General features: G+C 37.6%; 1 pseudogene; it reads left to right on the top strand.

Moving 5' to 3' along the window:
• The first annotated feature begins 17,361 nt into the window (after positions 1 to 17,361).
• LOC110879626 lies at positions 17,362 to 20,917 on the top strand (annotated as a pseudogene).
• Positions 20,918 to 21,131: the final 214 nt, after the last annotated feature.

Genomic DNA, 21,131 nt, shown 5'->3' with positions numbered 1-21,131 from the left:
TAAACTTACAAAATTTCGTGTGGCTATAAATAACCATTAGCCACGTCATGGTTACTTTGTTTTTTATTGTGTGACAAATTGATACCAAACGCCACGGGAACAGAAAATTATGTGTGACTAAAGGTTAGACAATAGTCACACTTAAAATTACGTGTGGCTATAAATAACCATTAGCCACGCTATAGTTACTTTGTTATTTGTTGTGTGACGGAATGATACCAAATGTCATGGGAAAAGAAAATTATATGTGACTAAAGGTTAGACAATAGCTACACTTAAAATTACAAAGTTTAACGTGACCATACATAACCATTAGCCACACTTTCGTCACTTTGTTTTTTGTTTGTGTGACGGAATGATAGCAAATGTCATGGGAAAAACAAATACGTGTGACCAAATGTTAGACGATAGCCACAACATCATAACTTTGTTTTTATTGTGTGACGAGATGATTACAAATGGCATAGGAAAAACATTTATATGTGACCAAAGGTTAGACAATAGTCACACTTAAACTTATCAAACTATATGTGACTTTACATAACCATTAGCCACACTATGTCACTTTGTTTTTTTGTTTTATTTTTTGTGTGACAGAATAATAGGAAATGTCATTAGGAAAAAAATATGTGTGACAAAAGGTTAGATAATAGTCACATTAAAAGTTACAAAATTGTTTTGTGTGTCTAGAAATAATTTTTAGCCACACTCTTAGTAAATTCATGCGGCTAAATCATAAAACAGTCACACCTACAGTGAATTCATGTGGCTTTTGCTACCCTTTAGTCACACTTAATGGATTAAATGCTTGATTCCAACAACCCTTTTTGCCACGTTTTGTTTTAATTGATGTGACTAAAACAAACTTTTATGTGACTATATAATATAAACAACCACACTTACGGTAAATTCATGTAGTCGTTGCTATCCTTTAGCCACACTTAATGTAAATGATGAATTCAGCAAGAAATAATGGTACCCTTTAGCCACACTTTTAAGTTTATACGGCCACTAAATGTGAATGTGGCCGTATGATACCTACGATGACTAGACCTTTGGTCACACTTGAGCTGGAAAAAATAAGTGTGGCGAAAGACGTATGGCCACACTTTTCTCGTGTGGCTGTAGGCCTTTTTTGACGTAGTGTCAATTAATAATTTCCAGGCTTCTATGAAGAGCTCGTCTTCCTCTAAATCAACGACAATGATGATAAATCCATATTATTTAGAGGGGATAAAATTTTTGGAGAGTAGAGTGTAATTATGTGGGAATATGAAATGAAGATTATGTAGTAACATATTTTGGTTTAAATAGAAAAGATAAATTGTTGTTTTATTAATTTTTATATTGTGTCTTGATGGAGAGTGTGAAACACGAGTGCTAGAGTGCTTATTTTATGTGATTTAGTTCGTTTTGCATGATTATATGCGTGGAATATGTTTATTGCGAGTGTTTGTGTTATTGCAGGTAAAACGCATAATTCGGTGATGTTAAGTGATTAAAGATGATGCGGAGTGTTCGAAGATGTTGAACAAGGTATTTCATATTGATCGGGCATTGATTCGGGTCAAGATAGAGTTTGGAGATTCAAGAAATATGAGGTAACAAAGTTCGAGGGTCATGCGGTAATTAAATGAAAGATAATTATAGTGAATATGTTGAAGGAATGAAGAATAAAGAAGTTCAGGGGGCTAAAATGACAATGGATGAAAGTTATTTGGCTTGTACGTGGAGCTGAAGATTTGCGCCTTCACCTACGGATCACCCACCGTAACCTACGGTTGGTGGGTGATTTGTGTAAAAAGAAACAGAATTTGCAAACCTTCACCTACGATAGACACCTCCACCTACGGTGGAGGTGTCACACCCCAACCGACTCAGTATAATGTTTAACCACCAATTCAGATTAGAGGTCCAATCATTCCGACTCAGTATAATGCTTAACCATTCAGAGGCAAATGTCTGAACCATTCAGACATCTGCTCACGAAACAAACAGTCGTAACCATTAAGTGCTGAATCAGTAAGAGGGTTGAACCATTAAGAGCCTCATTAAGAGGTAAACAAACAACCCCTTAGTGTTTTAAAACACAGTTTTTACACTGGCCATTCTAGTTCCAATTTCGACACCTTGTTCACAAAGTTTTACTAATAAACTTTCCTGTAGTTATAAACGGGCCCTCCAAGTCAATTAAATCAAAATCCATCGTGTTAAAAAAATCTTTTATTGTCTCGCAAACAAATTCTTGTCAAAACACTACGTTAAAATACTTTAAACGTTTAAAATTGGGATGTTATAGATCTTGACCTTGAAGATACGATTTGATGCACGTCAACCATTGTTTGTAGTTTCTTTGATTTAGTTTCCTGATTCCTACTATGACCATCTTTTTGGTTTCTTGGCCGAATTTTCATCGCGATCGGGTTTTTGATAACTTGCCTTCGACCAGTTTCTTTCCGTAATTGGAACTCAAATGCCTGAAATTGAAAAATTACTGTGATATATATGTACCTGGACACTTTGGGTGGGAAACACTTCTGAACCGAAAACCTATAACAATTACGAGCTTAAATTGTCAAGTTCTCATACCACTTGTTAAACTAAAATTATTTATACAAGTGAATCGCAACACAAACAATGAAACTAATTTTAATATTATTACTTCTTTCTTGAACACAAAACCACTTTGCTAAATCTCAACTTATCTTAAGGCAAAACGGAACACGACACATAATAAAGTAAAGACCAACTAACTAATCAATAGATACCAACTCAAATCATATACCTATCACAACTCAATTAGAGGATAAATTCAAAATGATAAAAACTAGGATAAAACATCAACTTCAAAAAATTCAAATAATACTAACTATTATTATCCTTAAATTAATAATAATAATAATTGTTATCCTTGATCTTCTTCAAGCCAATCCATGAGATTAAAACTAAAGCATCCTTTTACTTTTTGCATTAATCGTTAGGCTCGAGGGTATGAAATGGAGCCCTTAGGGGCGGGATCTATTGTGCCACCTCTGCGCCACGTAGGACTAGCCTTTTTCGAATAACACTCATACAATGAAATAAAACCCCTTATTAAATAAAGAGAAAAAGAAAAAAAATAGAAATAAGAAAACAAAAAGTTGTGATTGGTTGAAAACATGGCTCCCATCACCATCGGCTCGTTATTTTTCGCCATTGTAACCACAAGCACTCAATAGCGCCCCCATAATAGCGCCTATGGTATGGATAGGGTACACTATCAGTGAGAAAATAACTGAAGTGGATGGACAATAACGACCCATACCACCTATCCTTAAAGTCCTTTATGTTGGTGTTGCATTCAATTTTAGATTATGATTGACTATAAAACTTCCTTTAACCATCAAAACTTTGGCAATAGGATTGGACTAAAATCCCACGAAGGGGTAATAGTTGATTTCATGTATGTTCGTCATTAAAAACAAGAAAATCATCGTACATAAGGCCATGGGGTGTACTCTAAGGCCATTTGGTATACTCTAACACACATAGGTGTTAATCCTACTTGGCATCCATTAAAACTTGTCATACCGCTCCTGGAGAGTGTTAAGGGGCATTAAAAGTTTCACGTGTTAAGATGTTAACTAGGAGAGAGAGTGAGGGAATCAAGCATAGGAACATTTTGTAGGTCCCTCTCGGAGGATCGAGAACAAACCTAAACCTTGTTATACTAACCCACTAGCGAGTGCGGAATCCAAGCTAGCAAGCAAACCGAGATTAAGCAAGTACAAACACAACACACACGGGTTCACCGATTAACACAACTTGTATTAATGCAAATGAAGGTTTCGGTTACAAGCACAATGTTTACAAATCTAACATGTAAACTCTCAAAGTGTGTGTGTGAGTTCCGAACAGAATGCTCTCAAAGCTCTCTCTTTCGGATGTGTGTGAATCTGTCTAAGTGTCTCTGTCTAATGAACTCAACACAATGCATGGGTATATATACCCATACACAGCAGGCCTTGTCCGAAGGATCCGATAGATGGTCCGAAGGATCATCTATCGATGACAAGATGTTCGAATGATCAGCAATGACCTCGAAGGATGATCCTTCGAGGTCTAACAATCGAAGCATATCTTTCGAGTACCTCGAAGGATCAATAGTATCCTTCGAGGAGCTATCCTTCGAGACAGACAACTACTTTCTAACTGTTTGACCAAGTCAAACCGGAGGATGGTTGACTTGGTCAACTTACAGACTTAGAACATCGTTTATATATACAGACCGAATACAGACAAAGTACAGACACAAGTGCACCAACAAACTCCCCCTTGGCTGTAGCTTTGTCTTTATCTTCTATAGTTGTAGACTCGTCTCGAACTTCGACGGTCTTTGGTCTTCGAGTTCTCAAAACTCTGATGTCCTTTCAGGTCTTCATTGTCGGAGGATCTTCAAAGTCTTCACGTCTTGAAGGCAGAGAGTGTATCAACAAACTACCCGTATCATGTAGGAAGTGTGTTGACAAACTCCCCCTTAACATAAGCTCCCCCTTGAGTTATGCTCGTGAAAAGACTTTATCTTTATGAAGTGAGATCCTTGTGGTGTTGATGATGGCCAGCGGCAACTCGATCATCTTCATCTTTTGAGCGCCTTCTCGTCATGTCTTCATTCCAAAGCTTGTCATCGACCATGTTCTCCTAGCCTTTAGAATCTGCACATGCAAGAAATCTAAACGCGTGATGAGAACAACTGCTTGGAATATAGTTAGCATAAACAAATGACACACGTATGACCATGTCACAATCAAACACCGTCCGACAGTTTGAAAGTTTAATAAATTTGTCAATTTTTAGTCCTTAACTTTCAAACATGCAAATTTTGACCGTTTATGAAGATTTAGTCAGTTCGGTTTTCAGTCAGGTTTCAGGTAACGAAGACTCGAGCTCCAACATCGTACGATCGAAAATAAAGCAGAAATAAAATCTTTTTGGTATTTTTGAAATTAAAAGACAACAATTTAAAATCCTTTGAGTGTTATCAAACGACATCACCGCTAATGTCGTGCTGATATGCACCAAACGACGAAACTGTTTAAAAGAAATAATAAAAGTTAAGCAGTACATAAATATTTACAGACATTCTTTTTGCGAGTTTCGAGGGTAAGAGAATCATATCAGTGTACGGTCATGCCAAAACACTCTTGTTGTTCAGTTAGTTAACATTAAGATAAGCATCCTATAACAATTATCGGTATTGTTGTCCACTTAAACTCAACTTATCAGATGTAATCATGGCGAGGGGATACGTTAAGGTATGATTTATACTTACCGACCGGTGTTCATCCACATCACGACACATCCCCGTATCAAGGTATGCACGAGAGTTCATCTTACCGGTGAGTATACCGATTATCATCTGTTTGACCGTATAAATTGTGAGATACTCACTTATTTTGATTTGAAAACAAGTCCTATGTGATATAATCACTTATTGATGAGGAACTTGATTTTCATATGCATGAGGGCACAGGTGCAAGTCCGTGAACAGGTCAGTACTTCCGTACAGCAGAGAGACGAACTTGACACCCGGATAAATGTGATATTTTATCACTTATTTGATATGGACATGTGATTGTTTATCACTTATTGAGGTCGAATGCAGTATGTATTATGTACACGTATGTATAGTATCATGGAAGATCTAGACTTGCGTCCCCGTTATTTTTCGGTAAAAGATACAACCATGATACCCAGATGATAAGCAGCATAAAGACCGAATATCTCAGAACCTCGGCAATCTATCAAACGAAATTTCGGTACTAAGACCATATGCCAATGAATGGTTCCCACCTGGTCTTCAGCGATTTAAGATTTATATCACCCTACACACTTTAAAATGATTGTGAGCCTACCGATACATCTTATATAGAGCTGCTTATCGTTTTTCATTTAAGGTTTAAAGAGGTTTGGATAGACCACTGATGTACTATCATTTTCTCTTTTGCTCGCCAGGAAACTCATTTTTGATTTTCTATTGTTTTTGTGTTTTTGAAATTTTTCGATGTTTTTGGATTTTCAGATTTTGGATTTACTCCCCCTAAAATCAATAAACTAAGATAAATTTAAAAACACAAAGATATTTACAAAAATGACTTTCCGATGTTGGTTTACTCTTGCTTGACCTTAATGCCGTTTACCAATAATAAGAAGTCAAATCTAGATTTGTCAAAAGCTTTGGTAAATAAGTCGGCACGTTGGTCATCGGTGTGGACCTTAACAACATCGATTAGCCTTTTCTCAAAGCAATCACGTATGAAGTGATATTTGATTTCGATGTGTTTGGTCTTTGAGTGCTGCACAGGATTTCTAGTGATATCTAAAGCAGCAGAATTATCAACGTAAATAGGAGTAGTTAGGAATTCAAAACCGTAGTCCCGCATTTGTTGTTGAATCCAAAGAACTTGGGAGCAACAACTTGAGGCAGCAATGTATTCAGCTTCGCATGTTGATGTAGCTACACACGTCTGCTTCTTGCACTGCCATGTGACTAGGCGATTTCCTAAGAACTGACATCCAGCCGTTGTGGATTTACCGTCGATTTTGCATCCGCCAAAATCAGAATCACTGAAAGCTACCAATTCAAAGTTATTATCCCTAGGGTACCACAGACCGGTGTCAGGGTACGCCTTCAAATAACGAAAGATCCTTTTAACAGCAGCAAGATGTGAGGCCTTCGGGTTAACTTGATATCTGGCAAGCAGGCACGTTGGGTACATTATGTCTGGCCTTGATGCTGTGAGGTACATAAGAGATCCAATCATCGCGCGGTAGTTTGAGGGGCTAACAGCTTCTCCCTTCAAGTCAGGAGTAATTCCGTGATTAGTTGGCAATGGGGTACCAATGGGCGTTGCATCAGACATCTGGAACCGGCTCAAGATGTCACCAACATATTTAGTCTGATGGATGAATATCCCAGACTCCGTTTGTTGTACTTGTAGGCCCAAGAAGAAAGTCATTTCCCCCATAGCACTCATCTCGAATTTATCCTGCATAATGCGCTCGAATTCCCTACACAAGACATCATTAGTAGAACCAAAAATAATGTCATCAACGTATACCTGTACCAGAAGAAGATCTCCATCTTGTTCTTTGATGAAAAGAGTACAGTCGATAAGACCTCTACGAAAACCGTTCTCCAGCAGATAGTGAGATAAGGTTGCATACCAAGCTCGCGGTGCTTGATGAAGACCATAGAGAGCTTTGTTGAGCAACCAAACCCGATCGGGATGGATAGGATCTTCAAAACCTGGAGGCTGTTCGACGTACACCTCTTCTTCAACCACACCATGTAAAAATGCACTTTTCACGTCCATCTGATAAACCTTGAATCCTTTGAAGGACGCATAGGCTAGAAAGATTCGAATTGCTTCGAGACGTGCCACTGGTGCATAGACTTCGTTGTAGTCGATCCCTTCAATCTGACGAAAACCCTGAACGACTAAACGTGCTTTGTTTCGGATAACAACTCCGCGGTCATCCTTTTTGCATTTGAAAACCCAACGGGTACCAATCTTCTTGTATCCAGCAGGTTTCTCTACGAGTTTCCAGACACCCAGCTTCTGGAATTGTTGCAGTTCTTCCTGCATTGCTTCAACCCAAGCGTTATCTTTCAAGGCTTCTTTCCACGTTCTTGGTTCTTCCTGTGAGACATAACACGCGAAGGACCAGTCGTTTTGTTGCCCGGATTCTCGAATAGCTGCATACAAGCCTGCATTGTTGTTGTTTCGCAACATGTTTCTTGTTTGAACGCCACTCTGCACATTTCCAATGATGTTTTGTTGAGGATGGGTATTATGAATCCTTGTTTCTGGATTATCTGGAACTGGAACATTTATACCCAGGTTGTTAAGATTAAGATCAACAACCAATTCAAGACCCGGAATTGACGAAGAGGATGATGCAGTAGCCTCAGCTGTTCTATGGGCATCTACTGGAGGAGTACCCTCTGAAGTACCATGAACTGCTGTTGTAGGAGCTTCTTGATCTGCATCTAGAAATTCATCATCCTCTGAAGATTCGTTCAATTCGTTTGCATCATGAAAATCCTCATTGTTGAGAGTATTATTGTTCACCGAAGAAGATGGTTCTTGATTAACAAGAATTGGACGAACGACCGGTGAAACTGTTGCATTGTCACTCTCGAAAAACATCCTAGCCGCAGCATTTTCTTCAACGGCTTCAACATTGATCGAATTGAAAAAGTCATCATACTCAAACATCCAAGGTTGACCCGGATTTTTTACTGGCAAAGTGTGCCGTTGTACTCTGACCTCAGACCATTCCTCGACCCTTTTAGTCTCTAGATTCCAGACTCGTAAGTTAGGGGTGGCATACCCAAGAAAGTATCCATCAATTGCTCTTGCCCCAAACTTTCCATTAGGATCGATGATTGTGCATGGAGCTCCAAACGGTTCTAGATAAGACAAATCTGGTTTCCGTTTTTGAAGAAGCTCAAAGCAGGTCTTGTTGTGTCTTTTGACTGTAAGGACTCTGTTCAATGTGTAACATGCAGAGGCCACAGCTTCAGTCCAGAATGGAATGGGCAACTGTGACTCTACCAACATTGTCCTAGCAGTCTCGATCAATGTGCGGTTCTTACGTTCAGCGACACCATTCTGTTGAGGAGTATAAGCTGCACTAAACTCATGAAGAATACCCTTTGAAGTGCAGAACTCCGCCATGGAATGATTCTTAAATTCAGTACCATTGTCGCTACGTATCCGCCTAACCTTCAACTTATACAAATTCTCAATCTGAATGATCAAGTTTTTGATAATGCCAAAGGTTTCACTCTTGTGTGCCATGAACGCAACCCAAGAAAATCTTGAATAATCATCAGTAACCACGAGGCAGTATTGATCACCCCGAATACTCTTGTGCTTGACAGGACCGAACAAATCCATGTGCAAGCGTTCAAGAGGAACTGCCACCGTGTTGATCTTCTTTGTAGGGTGCTTCTTCTTTGTTTGCTTTCCTTTCTGGCACGAAACACAGACGTCTTGAAGATGGAAATTTTTGAGGGGAACACCATTCACCAATTCATTTGAAACCAAATGATTCATTTTTCGTAAGTGAATGTGACCCATTCGTCTGTGCCAAGAGATAGTGTCTTTTTCTGTGGCTTTGGAAACGAAACAAGTTGCTTGTGCAGACGTTGTAATAGCTTGGCTCATGTCAAGGACGTACAAATCATTTATCCTTGGAGCCGACAAGAGAATCCATTCTTTTGGAATTTTGAAGCCGGGTTTCAGTACATAACATCCATTAGCATCAAAGTGTACTGAAAATTTCTTGTCACAGATTTGAGAAACACTGAGAAGATTGTGATCAAGCTGCTGCACAAAGTTGATCTTGTCAAAGCTGACAATCCCGTTGGATATCATTCCTTCACCCGTTATATATCCACCTTTATCTCCAGCAAAAGCAACATAACCTCCTCTAATAGATTTAACGTCGTAGAGAAGCTTCATGTCGCCTGTCATGTGCCTGGATGCCCCACTATCAACAATCCAATGACTACTGATAGTTCCTCCTGAAGCACCCTGCACATGAACTCAAATTATTAGTTGGAGATGGGGACCCAAGCCATTGTGGTCTTGGGTCTTCCATTTTCATCAATGACAATAACTTCTTGTCTTTGATGGTTGGTGAATTGTGATGGTCCCCCTGATTCAGTAACCGATTTAGGTTTCCATGTCTGTTTTGTTTTACCAGTGTCTTTCTTTAAAATTTTAACTTCCTGATTGTTTGAAGTTTTAGAATTTTCTGGTTTTACAGCAACAGATTGTTTTTGAACCTCATCGATTTTAATTGCCTTTTCAATCTTCTTGACCTGTTGCTGTTTCTGTTTCTTTTCCCTTTCTTTTACAAGTCGGGGATCTTGTTTTGTGGAAACAGATGGCTTACGGTCAGTCTTTCCACGGGGATCATCAACCTTTCCTTTTTGTTTATGAAGATATGGACAATTACGAATAATATGTCCAATGGTTCCACATTCAAAACATGATCTTCGTTCTACAAACCCCGAAGTATCATGTGATCGCTTAGTCGATGATGTAGAACTTTGTGAACCCGAGGTACTAGGCTTTGAACTGCTTGGTTCATTTCTTTTCTCGATAACAGTTTTCTTGACAAAATCTAAGTTAGATTGATTTTCAAACTTTTCAATTTTGTCTGTTCCCGTCGATTTCACAAAGTTAACATTCTTCGTCTTCCTTTGGTTCAGCTTCTTGTCAACTTGAGCCGGTGTTTTACCTTTGGGTTTGGTGTGATTTTGCTGCTTTGGCACTGTTGGTAATTTCTTGTTGCCAAATTGTTTTCGAATCTCAGCCTTTGGAATAGGAGGACACTGTGTAACTGTAACACGTGGTCCTGTCTTTCCCAAAAACTTACTTGTCGAATTTTCAAAGACTTTGCAGATTAAGGATTGATTAACATTCTTAATGGGAAAATCTTTGTCTGAGTAAATTTTATCATCACCAACTAGGGTGTACAGCAAATTCACACTCTCCGGCTCTTCTGCAGATGAGGACTCAGTTGCAACAGTCTTAGCGGGTTGAACAGGGGGATCACATAGAATGTGATTCTCAAGAGGTATGTCCTCATTTTTGGCTACCGCATCAGACTTTGCTGGGACAGTATCGTCAGATTCATCATCAGACGAATCAGCATCCTCAATCACAACTGGAGGATCTTGATTCTGTTCAGCACTCACAAATGTATCTGCTGACACATCTGAATCTGAGGATACTTCCTTTTGGTATCCGAGTCCTGCAGCAAACTCCTTAACATCTAGAGGCACAGACGGTTCAAAGAATACCCTGTCCTCTTCATCAGGCATGGCATCATAATTATGTCTCACTGGTGGTGGACACTTCTTGTAGCCTATGCATGTGACATCTCTCTTTTCCTTCTGAACATCAATGATGCGATCTAACACATAGCTAGAGCTCAAATAACTGTCTAGCTTGAGTTGGATCGCATCACTTTCGGTTTTCACACAAGCCATCTCTTTTTGCATAATCTCAAGGCGAGATATATACAAATTAATATCGGTTTGTTTTCTTGAAACCATTTTAGTCAGTTCAATTTTATCTTTCTTTAATGTTTCAATTACTGACTTAAATTCTTTTTCATGGTTTTCATAAAACATGTTGGCTTCTGTGCATTTTGAGAGATCCACAGTCAACTTCTGATTGTGGATGAATGTCACATCATACTTTTCTTGCAAAGCGTCATGCTTACTTTGCAAGTCACTCAAATTCTCATTCACAGTAGTATGTTTGTCTTGCAAGTCAAACAAACTAGCTTGTAAAGCATCATGTTTGCCTTGCAACTCAGACATACTTTTCTCCATTTCAGCATATCTAGCATGCATCCTAGTACATTCATCACAGTTAACAGCAGTGGGTTCATCGACACATACCTGACTTGATGAACCGTCGACATTAGCCATAAAGGCTGAATGGAGAGAAGACGAAGTATAAGCAGCTTGATCCACCAAAATAGATCTTCTTTGAGTTTCTGCTGCAGCTTCCTCCAAATGCTCATCAAAGTCAGCATCATCCGAAACATTAGATGTCTCACCCACATGATCATCACCAGAATTGGATGATTCTTCATCAACACTTCTGCTGTACCCAGAAGAGTCTTCATCTTCAGACGATTCACCACCACTGGCAGAAGATTCTCCACCACTGGTGTGAACTAGCTCCTTCACAATCTGAGCAAAACATGCTGTTCCATCGGGAGCATCACCACCCAACTGGATTGACCAGTCACAACCTTCATCTACCTGAACCGCAAGTGCCCGATTGGTTTGGTTGTTGACAGGTACCATGGCACGATCATTGTTTCTGTTCTGCCGGTTGCCTTGGTTTCTGAAGGGGTTTTGATTCCCGTGCTGGGCTGGCTTTGTACATTCCCGCTTAAAGTGACCCCGTTCACCACAGTTGAAGCACTTTACAGCTTGTTTATCGAACCCATACTTGGTGTCTCTCTTACTTTCCAAGCTGGTTCTGCCAGTACTTTCCATCCAATCCTTTGCTCTTCTCACAGCACTAGCAAAGGCCCACTTGATGTCCATCAAGTCCATTTCCTCTTTATCAATCTGCCTGTAATCTTCTTGTGTCAGATTAATGTTACCAATCTGACCTTCTATCAATCCACAGTACGCGCTCACTACAGTGTTAAGCAGCTCCATGTGTTCCTTAGCTACTTCTACACTGATTTTAGAGAAACTTGACGTGTCAAGCTGCACGGTACCTGTCTTCGATTGTTGACCAGCAGATGATGTTCCTCCATAACATGCACGCTGTTGTTGAGCAGGAGGCGGAGGAGGAGGTGGTTGTATTGGATTTCCGTACATATCTGTGGTGGGAGGTGGCTTAACAGGAACTTGTATTGGGTTGCCAAAACAATCTGTGCTTGTGACAAACGCTGTCTGAAGTGGAGCATGTGGACCGGTTCTTGCAGACGAAGAATTGGACGTTCCACAGTACATCTCTGGATTTTGTGGCACTGGAACTCTTTTTGCCTTTAATGTTTCCTCCTGATCCTTGTTTTCCAAAAGTTGCACGAATTCGTTGATATTAGTGGTTCTCAACACTCCGTTGTACTTCAGGATTTCCAAGAAACTACTCCATTGAGGAGGCAAAGCATCAGCAAACTTCTTCACAATTTCAGCATTAGTTGTCACTACATTATAATTATCCAATTCCGTAAGCAAATGATAAAATCGGCTTGTCATATCTCCCAAGGACTCCTTATCCATACAAGTGAAACCTTCAAATTCTTTCTTGAGAAGATCATGACGCATTTGACGTGTTGCTGCATTTCCCACTCCTCTGTTTTTCAGTCCGTCCCACAACTTCTTTGTTGTCTTGAAGCTGACAAACTGATGGTAGATATCCTTGCTCAACGCCTGAGTGAGAATGGCGTATGCCTTCTTTTCCAGATCATAGGTTTTCTTTTTATCTTCTGGAAGATCAGCAAACGTAGCAGAATCTGAAGCAGCAACCTCTATGGCTTGATCGAAATCTGTGGTGAAACGTATCCACAGTTCCGTATTTTGACCAAGAACATATGTTTTAAATCTCTCAACCCATCCTGGATATTCATTCAAATGCATCAACTTTGGAGGTCGATTCAAACTTCCTGTTTCACTTTCGCTTAGTAGAATACTTTGAATGCTCGGAGTTTGATTCGATACCAAAGCCCATTGATTTCCCTGAGAAGAAGTTGATACCGGCGATTCAGCCCATAAAGGAGATGACCTTGTATTCGTGTATTTTCCATCGTCTGGAGCCGATGTACCCCACCATGAGGGAGTGACATTTGATCTTGTATATTCACCATTATCTGGAGCAGGATTCCACCAACTCGGATTCATGATAGATAAGCAAAATAAATGCTAAGTGAGTAATCCGAAAGATCACACAGCCGAAGGATCTAGGTCGAAAGATCTGAAATCACAGAAACTTGTTAACCATAAACTGACCACAATCGAAAGATCAACTATTGTTCGAAGGATCAACAGTGCTCGAAAGATTACTGTTGAATCTCGAACAATAATTTCGAAAGATTCAAGAACTCGAAGGATTCCCTTTTGAAAGATCCTTATCTTTCGAGTTTAATCCTTATCTTTCGGACACTGTCTTTCGAATAGATTCCTTGGTCGAAAGATATGTTTCGGACTTCGAAGGATGTGTCGAAAGATGATGATCTATCGTGCCTTCCTTGATCGAAAGATGATCTTTCGATGTCGAAGGATATCTTTCGAAGTCGAAGGATATCTTTCGAATGTGCACTGACACACTGACACAGATGTGACGGGTTGGTGAAAAGGTGATGGGTTGGTAAGTCAACTTTCGGCAAAAGGGTATGGCAGGCTGACAACTTTCCCACCAACTTTGAAAAGATTGCCCAAAAAGGATAATCTTATCCTAGAACCAGTCACCGGAAGTTTAACCGGAATATAGCCGGAAATTACCAACACACTCAAAAACAAGTTTTAAGTTACCCAACCCACTTAGAACACTCCCGGTAAGTTTAAGACACGTTTTCCAGTTTAAAGGTGTAGAAAAACCAACAAAAACGGGTGTTAAACCAAGTGTTCAAACACACACCAAGAACTTGAATAACCCGGTTTTAAACAAGGTAAAGAGCCAAGCTCTGATACCACTTGTAGGTCCCTCTCGGAGGATCGAGAACAAACCTAAACCTTGTTATACTAACCCACTAGCGAGTGCGGAATCCAAGCTAGCAAGCAAACCGAGATTAAGCAAGTACAAACACAACACACACGGGTTCACCGATTAACACAACTTGTATTAATGCAAATGAAGGTTTCGGTTACAAGCACAATGTTTACAAATCTAACATGTAAACTCTCAAAGTGTGTGTGTGAGTTCCGGACAGAATGCTCTCAAAGCTCTCTCTTTCGGATGTGTGTGAATCTGTCTAAGTGTCTCTGTCTAATGAACTCAACACAATGCATGGGTATATATACCCATACACAGCAGGCCTTGTCCGAAGGATCCGATAGATGGTCCGAAGGATCATCTATCGATGACAAGATGTTCGAATGATCAGCAATGACCTCGAAGGATGATCCTTCGAGGTCTAACAATCGAAGCATATCTTTCGAGTACCTCGAAGGATCAATAGTATCCTTCGAGGAGCTATCCTTCGAGACAGACAACTACTTTCTAACTGTTTGACCAAGTCAAACCGGAGGATGGTTGACTTGGTCAACTTACAGACTTAGAACATCGTTTATATATACAGACCGAATACAGACAAAGTACAGACACAAGTGCACCAACACATTTGCACACACACAACATGCTATATATATGTATTTAATTAATTTAAGGGCGTTAACGGGGGTTAAACCAATTCCTTGGTATGAGGTGAAGTGAAAAAGAGTCAAGTGGATGATGTAGCGCCTACGTGTAGTTAAGGGGCGTGAAAGTATACCCCATGGCCTAACATCTAGAGTGTTAACAATGACATGGCATGTTAACTAACATTGCAAACCACTCCCTCCATGTGTTAAAGTACATTAAATGAGTTATGTGTTAACATGTTAACCTAATGTTAAGATATTGAATTAATTATTATTTTCTTTTTTAGACAAAAACCCAATGTTAATGTGCATTAAATGAGTTATGTAACATGTTAAACCATTTCCTTAGAGTGAGACAAAGTGAAATGAGGAAAAAAGTTGATGTGTCACTTAGGTAGAGTTAAGTTAGGTTAAAGTATACACAAAGACCTAATATATATTGGTGTGACGTGTACCAAAAATTAGTGAAGAGTTGCAATAATCATATAACCCATATAAGGCAATTATTAATTAACAATAATAGTTAGAAGGGCTAATAAGTAAAGAATTAATGACAAGTAGGTTTTGCTTAAGTAGTTTAAAAAGAATTGTGAAGATGATATGTGACACTTCTTATAAGTAGGATGGAAGAACATTTTGTTTCTATAACACAAACTTTCACCATTTTGTTTTCTAAATATACAACACAAAAAGTCTAGCTTAAAAAATCTAGTACAAAAAATATAACAAAAAAATAGCATAAAAAAATCTAATACAAAAAACTAGCACAAAAAATGTAGTACAAAAAATTCTGCAACAAAAAATGTAGTACAAAAATATGATGTAAAAACTCCGGCACAAAAATGTTATAAATCACAGAAATAAAACACGATTTTTGGGTTCTTTTAGTTGTTATATTTATGTAACAATATGGTAATTAAATTAAAGATAAAAATACTTGATTTTATGGTGCAATTTAAAAAAATTATCAATGTTTAAAAATGAGAGGGAATAAGCATGTACCTTGCATGTGGAGAGATAAAGTTAATAATTAGGATATTCCAAAATTACCCTTACACTTCTCTAGTTTCCTACATTTTCATGTTAGACATTGATTTGAAAATTGAAATGTTAAGACCCATTCATATCTTATTTAGGCAAAATTAACTTTTTATTTGATCTTACATCTAATATATGATATTTTAAAAATATAAAACTATATATTATTAAGTAAAACTTTAAATCCTGATACAAAATTGTAAAAGGTAAACATTCATTTTATGGTTATTGAATTTTAATAATCTTAACTTTTATCTATTGGTCAGAATTGATCCTAACTAAGAAAATGTTTATAAAGAGTCATAACTTTGAAGGTATTTTTCTTCAACGATCACATACTAGCTTAATGTTAAACCGATTAGTTTTTTTGATGATGTGACACGCTTATATGACTAAAACTTTAATTTTTTTATAATGTGACATGCTTATGTGGTAAAAACTCTAACTTTCTGATGACAGATATGCTTACGTGGCATGCCAGATCATGATAAAACTAACTAGGTTAACATGGAGTTAGTATGGGTTTGTTGGAGAAAAATACGCCTAAAATTAGGACTGCTTTTAAAGATTTATTTGTTAGAATTAATTTTGGTCAATAGATAAAAGTTGAGATTTAAAATTCGATAAAATTGATTTTATTAGTTCACTTATTTCTGACTGGTTATATATTAAGTCGGGTTACGTTTGGTTTTTATGCTCATTCATACTCTTTTATGTGAAACCCCTTTATTAGAGCACCCGGGGCGGTGCACTTTCTTGTGCGTGATAAACTTTTCCACGCGTGGAAAATGAAAACAGACCACCGCCACCCTACAAAATTAATGAGTGATACATGGATTCCGTGGTATATTTCACGTGTGATGGAAGGAAGGATATGAGGGGGTGTGAGAGTTTATTGTTGGGTGTTGTGAGTGATGGGCATTTCCACTAAAAAAGGTTGTGAGTGATGGAATAATGGTTGATGACATGGTGAAACTTGATTGGATGTTGTGAGTGATGAGTGATCACCACCCCGGCCCTCCCCCTTATTGCGAATTTCATGCATGCCAATGTCAAATTCTGCTAACATATTTTCAATAGTACGTGACTAAAATTAATCTAGTACAGGAGTGTTGCAAGAGAGAAGTTATCCATAAGAAAGTTATATTTTCCATCTAATGGCCTCCTCCAAGAGTTTAACGCTTCAGTCGAATAAAATCCAGCACAATTTAAAAAAAAAAAAAAAAAAAAAAAAAAAAAACGTTTAATTTCTATTCATGATTCTTGAAGGGACCGGCAAGAAACAAAACAACTAGGAAAAGAAAAAAACCATACGGCTTCTTGCTTCAATTAAATTGTATGGACCACGTGGTACGCACACTTGATTCTGATTTTTGGTTTAGTTAGTCTATATATAACACAAACTCTTAGTGCAAGTTCATAACATCTCAACTATGGAACTACTTTTCATGTTTCTTCTTTTGTCTCTATCTCTCATGTACCTTCTTCCCAAAATCATCAAATACAAATCAAGATTCAATCCCCCAGGTCCAATTGGACTACCCTTCATTGGAAACTTGCACCAGATCAATCCATCAAGCCTACATACTTCCCTATGGCAACTCTCAAAATCCTATGGCCCAATCATATCTCTTCGCTTTGGTTTCGTCCCAACTATCGTTGTTTCGTCAGCAAGTCTAGCGAAAGAAGTCATGAAGACCCAAGATATTATCTTTTGCAGTAGGCCGAGATTGGTCGGCAACCAAAAGTTTTCTTATGGTGGGCTAGATGTAGCCTTTTCCCCCTACGATGAGACGCGGAGAGATATGAGGAAGATTTTTGTGACTCATCTATTAAGCCCTAAAAGGATACAGTCTACTAGGTATATTCGTGAAGATGAAGTGTCACATGCCATGAGTAAGATACATGGGCTAGCACTTTCGTCTAAGCATGTAAACTTGAGCGAAATCACCAAGAGGGTGACAAGTACTATCATGATGAGAATTGGTTTTGGCAAGAGGTACCAAGATGAAAATGAAAGAAAGAAGGTTCTTGGACTACTTAATGAACTACAGGAGACTCTAGTGGATAACTATGTTTCGGATATATGGCCTGGTCTGCCTTTCGTCAATTTGGTTGATAGGTTTATGGGTAAGAAGGATCGTCTAGAGAAATGCTTCCAAGAATTTGATTTGTTTTACCAACAACTCATCGACGAACACCTCAATGGCCAAAACATTAGGTCGCATGAGGATGAGGATGATGTTATTGACATTCTACTACGACTTATGAAAGACAAACTCTTCGGCCTCACTCACAAGCACATAAAAGCCATGCTCATGGTAATCCATATCTGCTTTATCTATTGGCTGAATATGAATATATCCCTTCATGTGATTTCTATTTTCGAAGCATTAAGTTACATTGGCGAAGGATAAAAGGGGCGGGGAGGGGCGCCCGACCCCCGAACTTTTCGCTTAGTAGTGTTATATATATAGTTTTCGTATAGAAATTTTTTGGTATATACGTTTTCGACCCCCCGGTCATTCGGGTCAAGCTTCGCCACTGTTAAGTTAAGTATTAATAAATAAAAATAGATTGAAATGATAGAGGTAATATTTAATAATTAAGTAGTCATCATGAATTATATAGGAACATTAATTTCCAACACCAGTATAGTAAAATAATGAGTAAATTGTTGTTTTGGTCCCTATAATTTATGGCAAATTACTATATTTTATAAATTTGAAAACTTTTACAAATTACACAACAACGTTTTATTTTATTACAATTTCAATCTACATGACTAATTCCCATCTAATTTATTGTTAACTTCATGTAACATGTTAACCATGTAATGAGTATTTTCGTAATTACCCATAACTACTGAAGAAATCATTTTGCTCTATATGTTTCGGTCCATATATGCATTTTACATGACAAATCAGTTTGCTCTATATGTTTCTGTTGAAATATTTAACTATAGTTAAATAAAAATTTAGAATTCATGTATATAAATAATAAAAAAAACCCTCAAAAGAAGGGCATGGGGAAATTTTTTACATGTTACACGTCGAATTTGTCTAGTTCTCATTCATTAATACTCTTGACTTTACATTTACATTATATATTTATTTAATACCTAAAAATAGGTTTCTTGCATACAACACTCTCCTAGTTGGATAGTTATATTAAAATAATAAATCACAAACAGTTAATATTTTACCCTTTAACAAATAAGAGGGTAAAAGTAAAAGTTGAAAAAAAAAAGCCTTGTATCATCTTAATTATAAGTTCAGTACATCCGGATCTTGCAATAGCAACAATTTCTCGTTGTAGTTCTCCATTTCTCTTTCTTTCCCTCTAAACAATAGTTTTTGCTCTTTTGTCTCCAAACTTATTATCATTGATAATATCATCTTAAGTGATTTGTTTAAGGGTAAAAAATTAAAAACCCTATGATGCGCTATTGAGGGTGGTTAATTATACACACTTAACTGAAAATGGGATGGGAAGAGGGTCGCTATGATGCGCTATTGAGAGTGGTTTAGCAAGGGCACGAGACCACACCGTCTGGTCTAAGAGAATGAGAACTAGACAAGTTCCATGTGTAAAATTATCCCCATGCCCTTCTTTTGAGGGGCTTTTTATTATTATTATAGAAACATAGAGAGCAAATTGATTTGTCATGTAAAACGTTTACATGGAACTTAGTGGTATGAGAACTAAAACATACAGCAAATTGATGTCTTCAATATTTATTGGTAATTACAAAAACGCTCATCATATATTTGTCATATAATACTTCTTTAACTCGATTTGATATCACAGAATAACAACATTATTTATACTAAAATTTTTATCTTAATACTCACCCTTATTTTAGATATTTTTTTAAAATGACCAATATTTTTTGTTACATCAAGATCTCCTAAACCTTCCTACAAAATCCGTCTTTACTTCAAATATATCTTTAATTTATAATTTAAAATTTGCAATTTATGAAAATGATGTTTTTGAATTAAGCCTTGCCAAAACATATTTTTATAAAATTTTGAAAATTCATATAAATATTTTATTATATGTAATACATGGAAATCTATCCAGGAATATAATACACACAACATAAAAAGTTCCAAAAAGTGATATTGTGTAAGAAAAGCCTTTTACATCTCCTTCACCGTACTACATGATCAAGCAAGTTTCAGGGTAATCTCATTAAATTACAACAAGCACCTATTTTCCTTTGCATTAAGAATAAATAAATAACTTGTAGTCTACTTCATAGAATCTAAACATACACTCCTTCAGCGCTTTTTTTATATTCTTTTTTTCAATGCCTAATTTTTTCCATTTTTCATATTTAGAATGTACTTGCTGCGGGGACTGATACTAGCGCGGCAACAGTGGTTTGGTCATTGACGTTGTTAATGAAGAACCCTAATGTAATGAAAAAAGCACAAGAAGAAGTGAGAATTGTGATTGGAAAGAAGTGCATGATAGATGAAGATGATCTTCCTAAACTCACTTATCTGAAGGCAGTGATAAAAGAGACCATGAGGCTATACCCTTCAGCTCCTCTCCTAGTGCCTCGAGAAACGATGAAGATGCTATTTTACATGGCTACAAAATCAAGCAAAAAACCATAGTTTATGTGAATGCATTTGCTATTGGAAGAGATCCTAAATATTGGGATCGTCCAGAGGACTTCTACCCAGAGCGATTTTTAGGTAGTGATATCGACTTTAAGGGTAATGATTTCGAGCTTATTCCTTTTGGGGCTGGTCGGAGAATGTGTCCAGGAATGTTAATGGGAGTTGTCATGGTGGAGCTTTTACTTGCTAATCTTCTTTACTTGTTTGATTGGGGTTTGCCGCATGGCATGCAAAAAGATGATATAGACCTGGATGCTATGCCTGGTGTCACCATACACAAGAAAAATGAACTTTGCCTTATAGCTCATGAGTACATTTAAAATATTATTATCTGAATTGATGATATTTCTGCTAGCACATGGCTAGAACTTCTATAGAATAAATCTTAAGCAGTAATCTCAAGCAATGCATGCGTTTATTATTTAGTACGTTATTTAAAATAGATATAATATATTCTCTTTCCAAAAAATTATCATCTACCTTACTATCCATACCTTCATTAAGATTTTGAAGCTTACTATCCATACCTTCATTAAGATTTTGAAGCATGAAAGACTCCCTGCAACTGC

Source organism: Helianthus annuus, chromosome 9, assembly GCF_002127325.2.
Source record: "Helianthus annuus cultivar XRQ/B chromosome 9, HanXRQr2.0-SUNRISE, whole genome shotgun sequence".
In the NCBI taxonomy this organism is placed as follows: Eukaryota; Viridiplantae; Streptophyta; class Magnoliopsida; order Asterales; family Asteraceae; genus Helianthus; species Helianthus annuus.
This window is presented reverse-complemented; position numbering and strand designations above follow the sequence as displayed.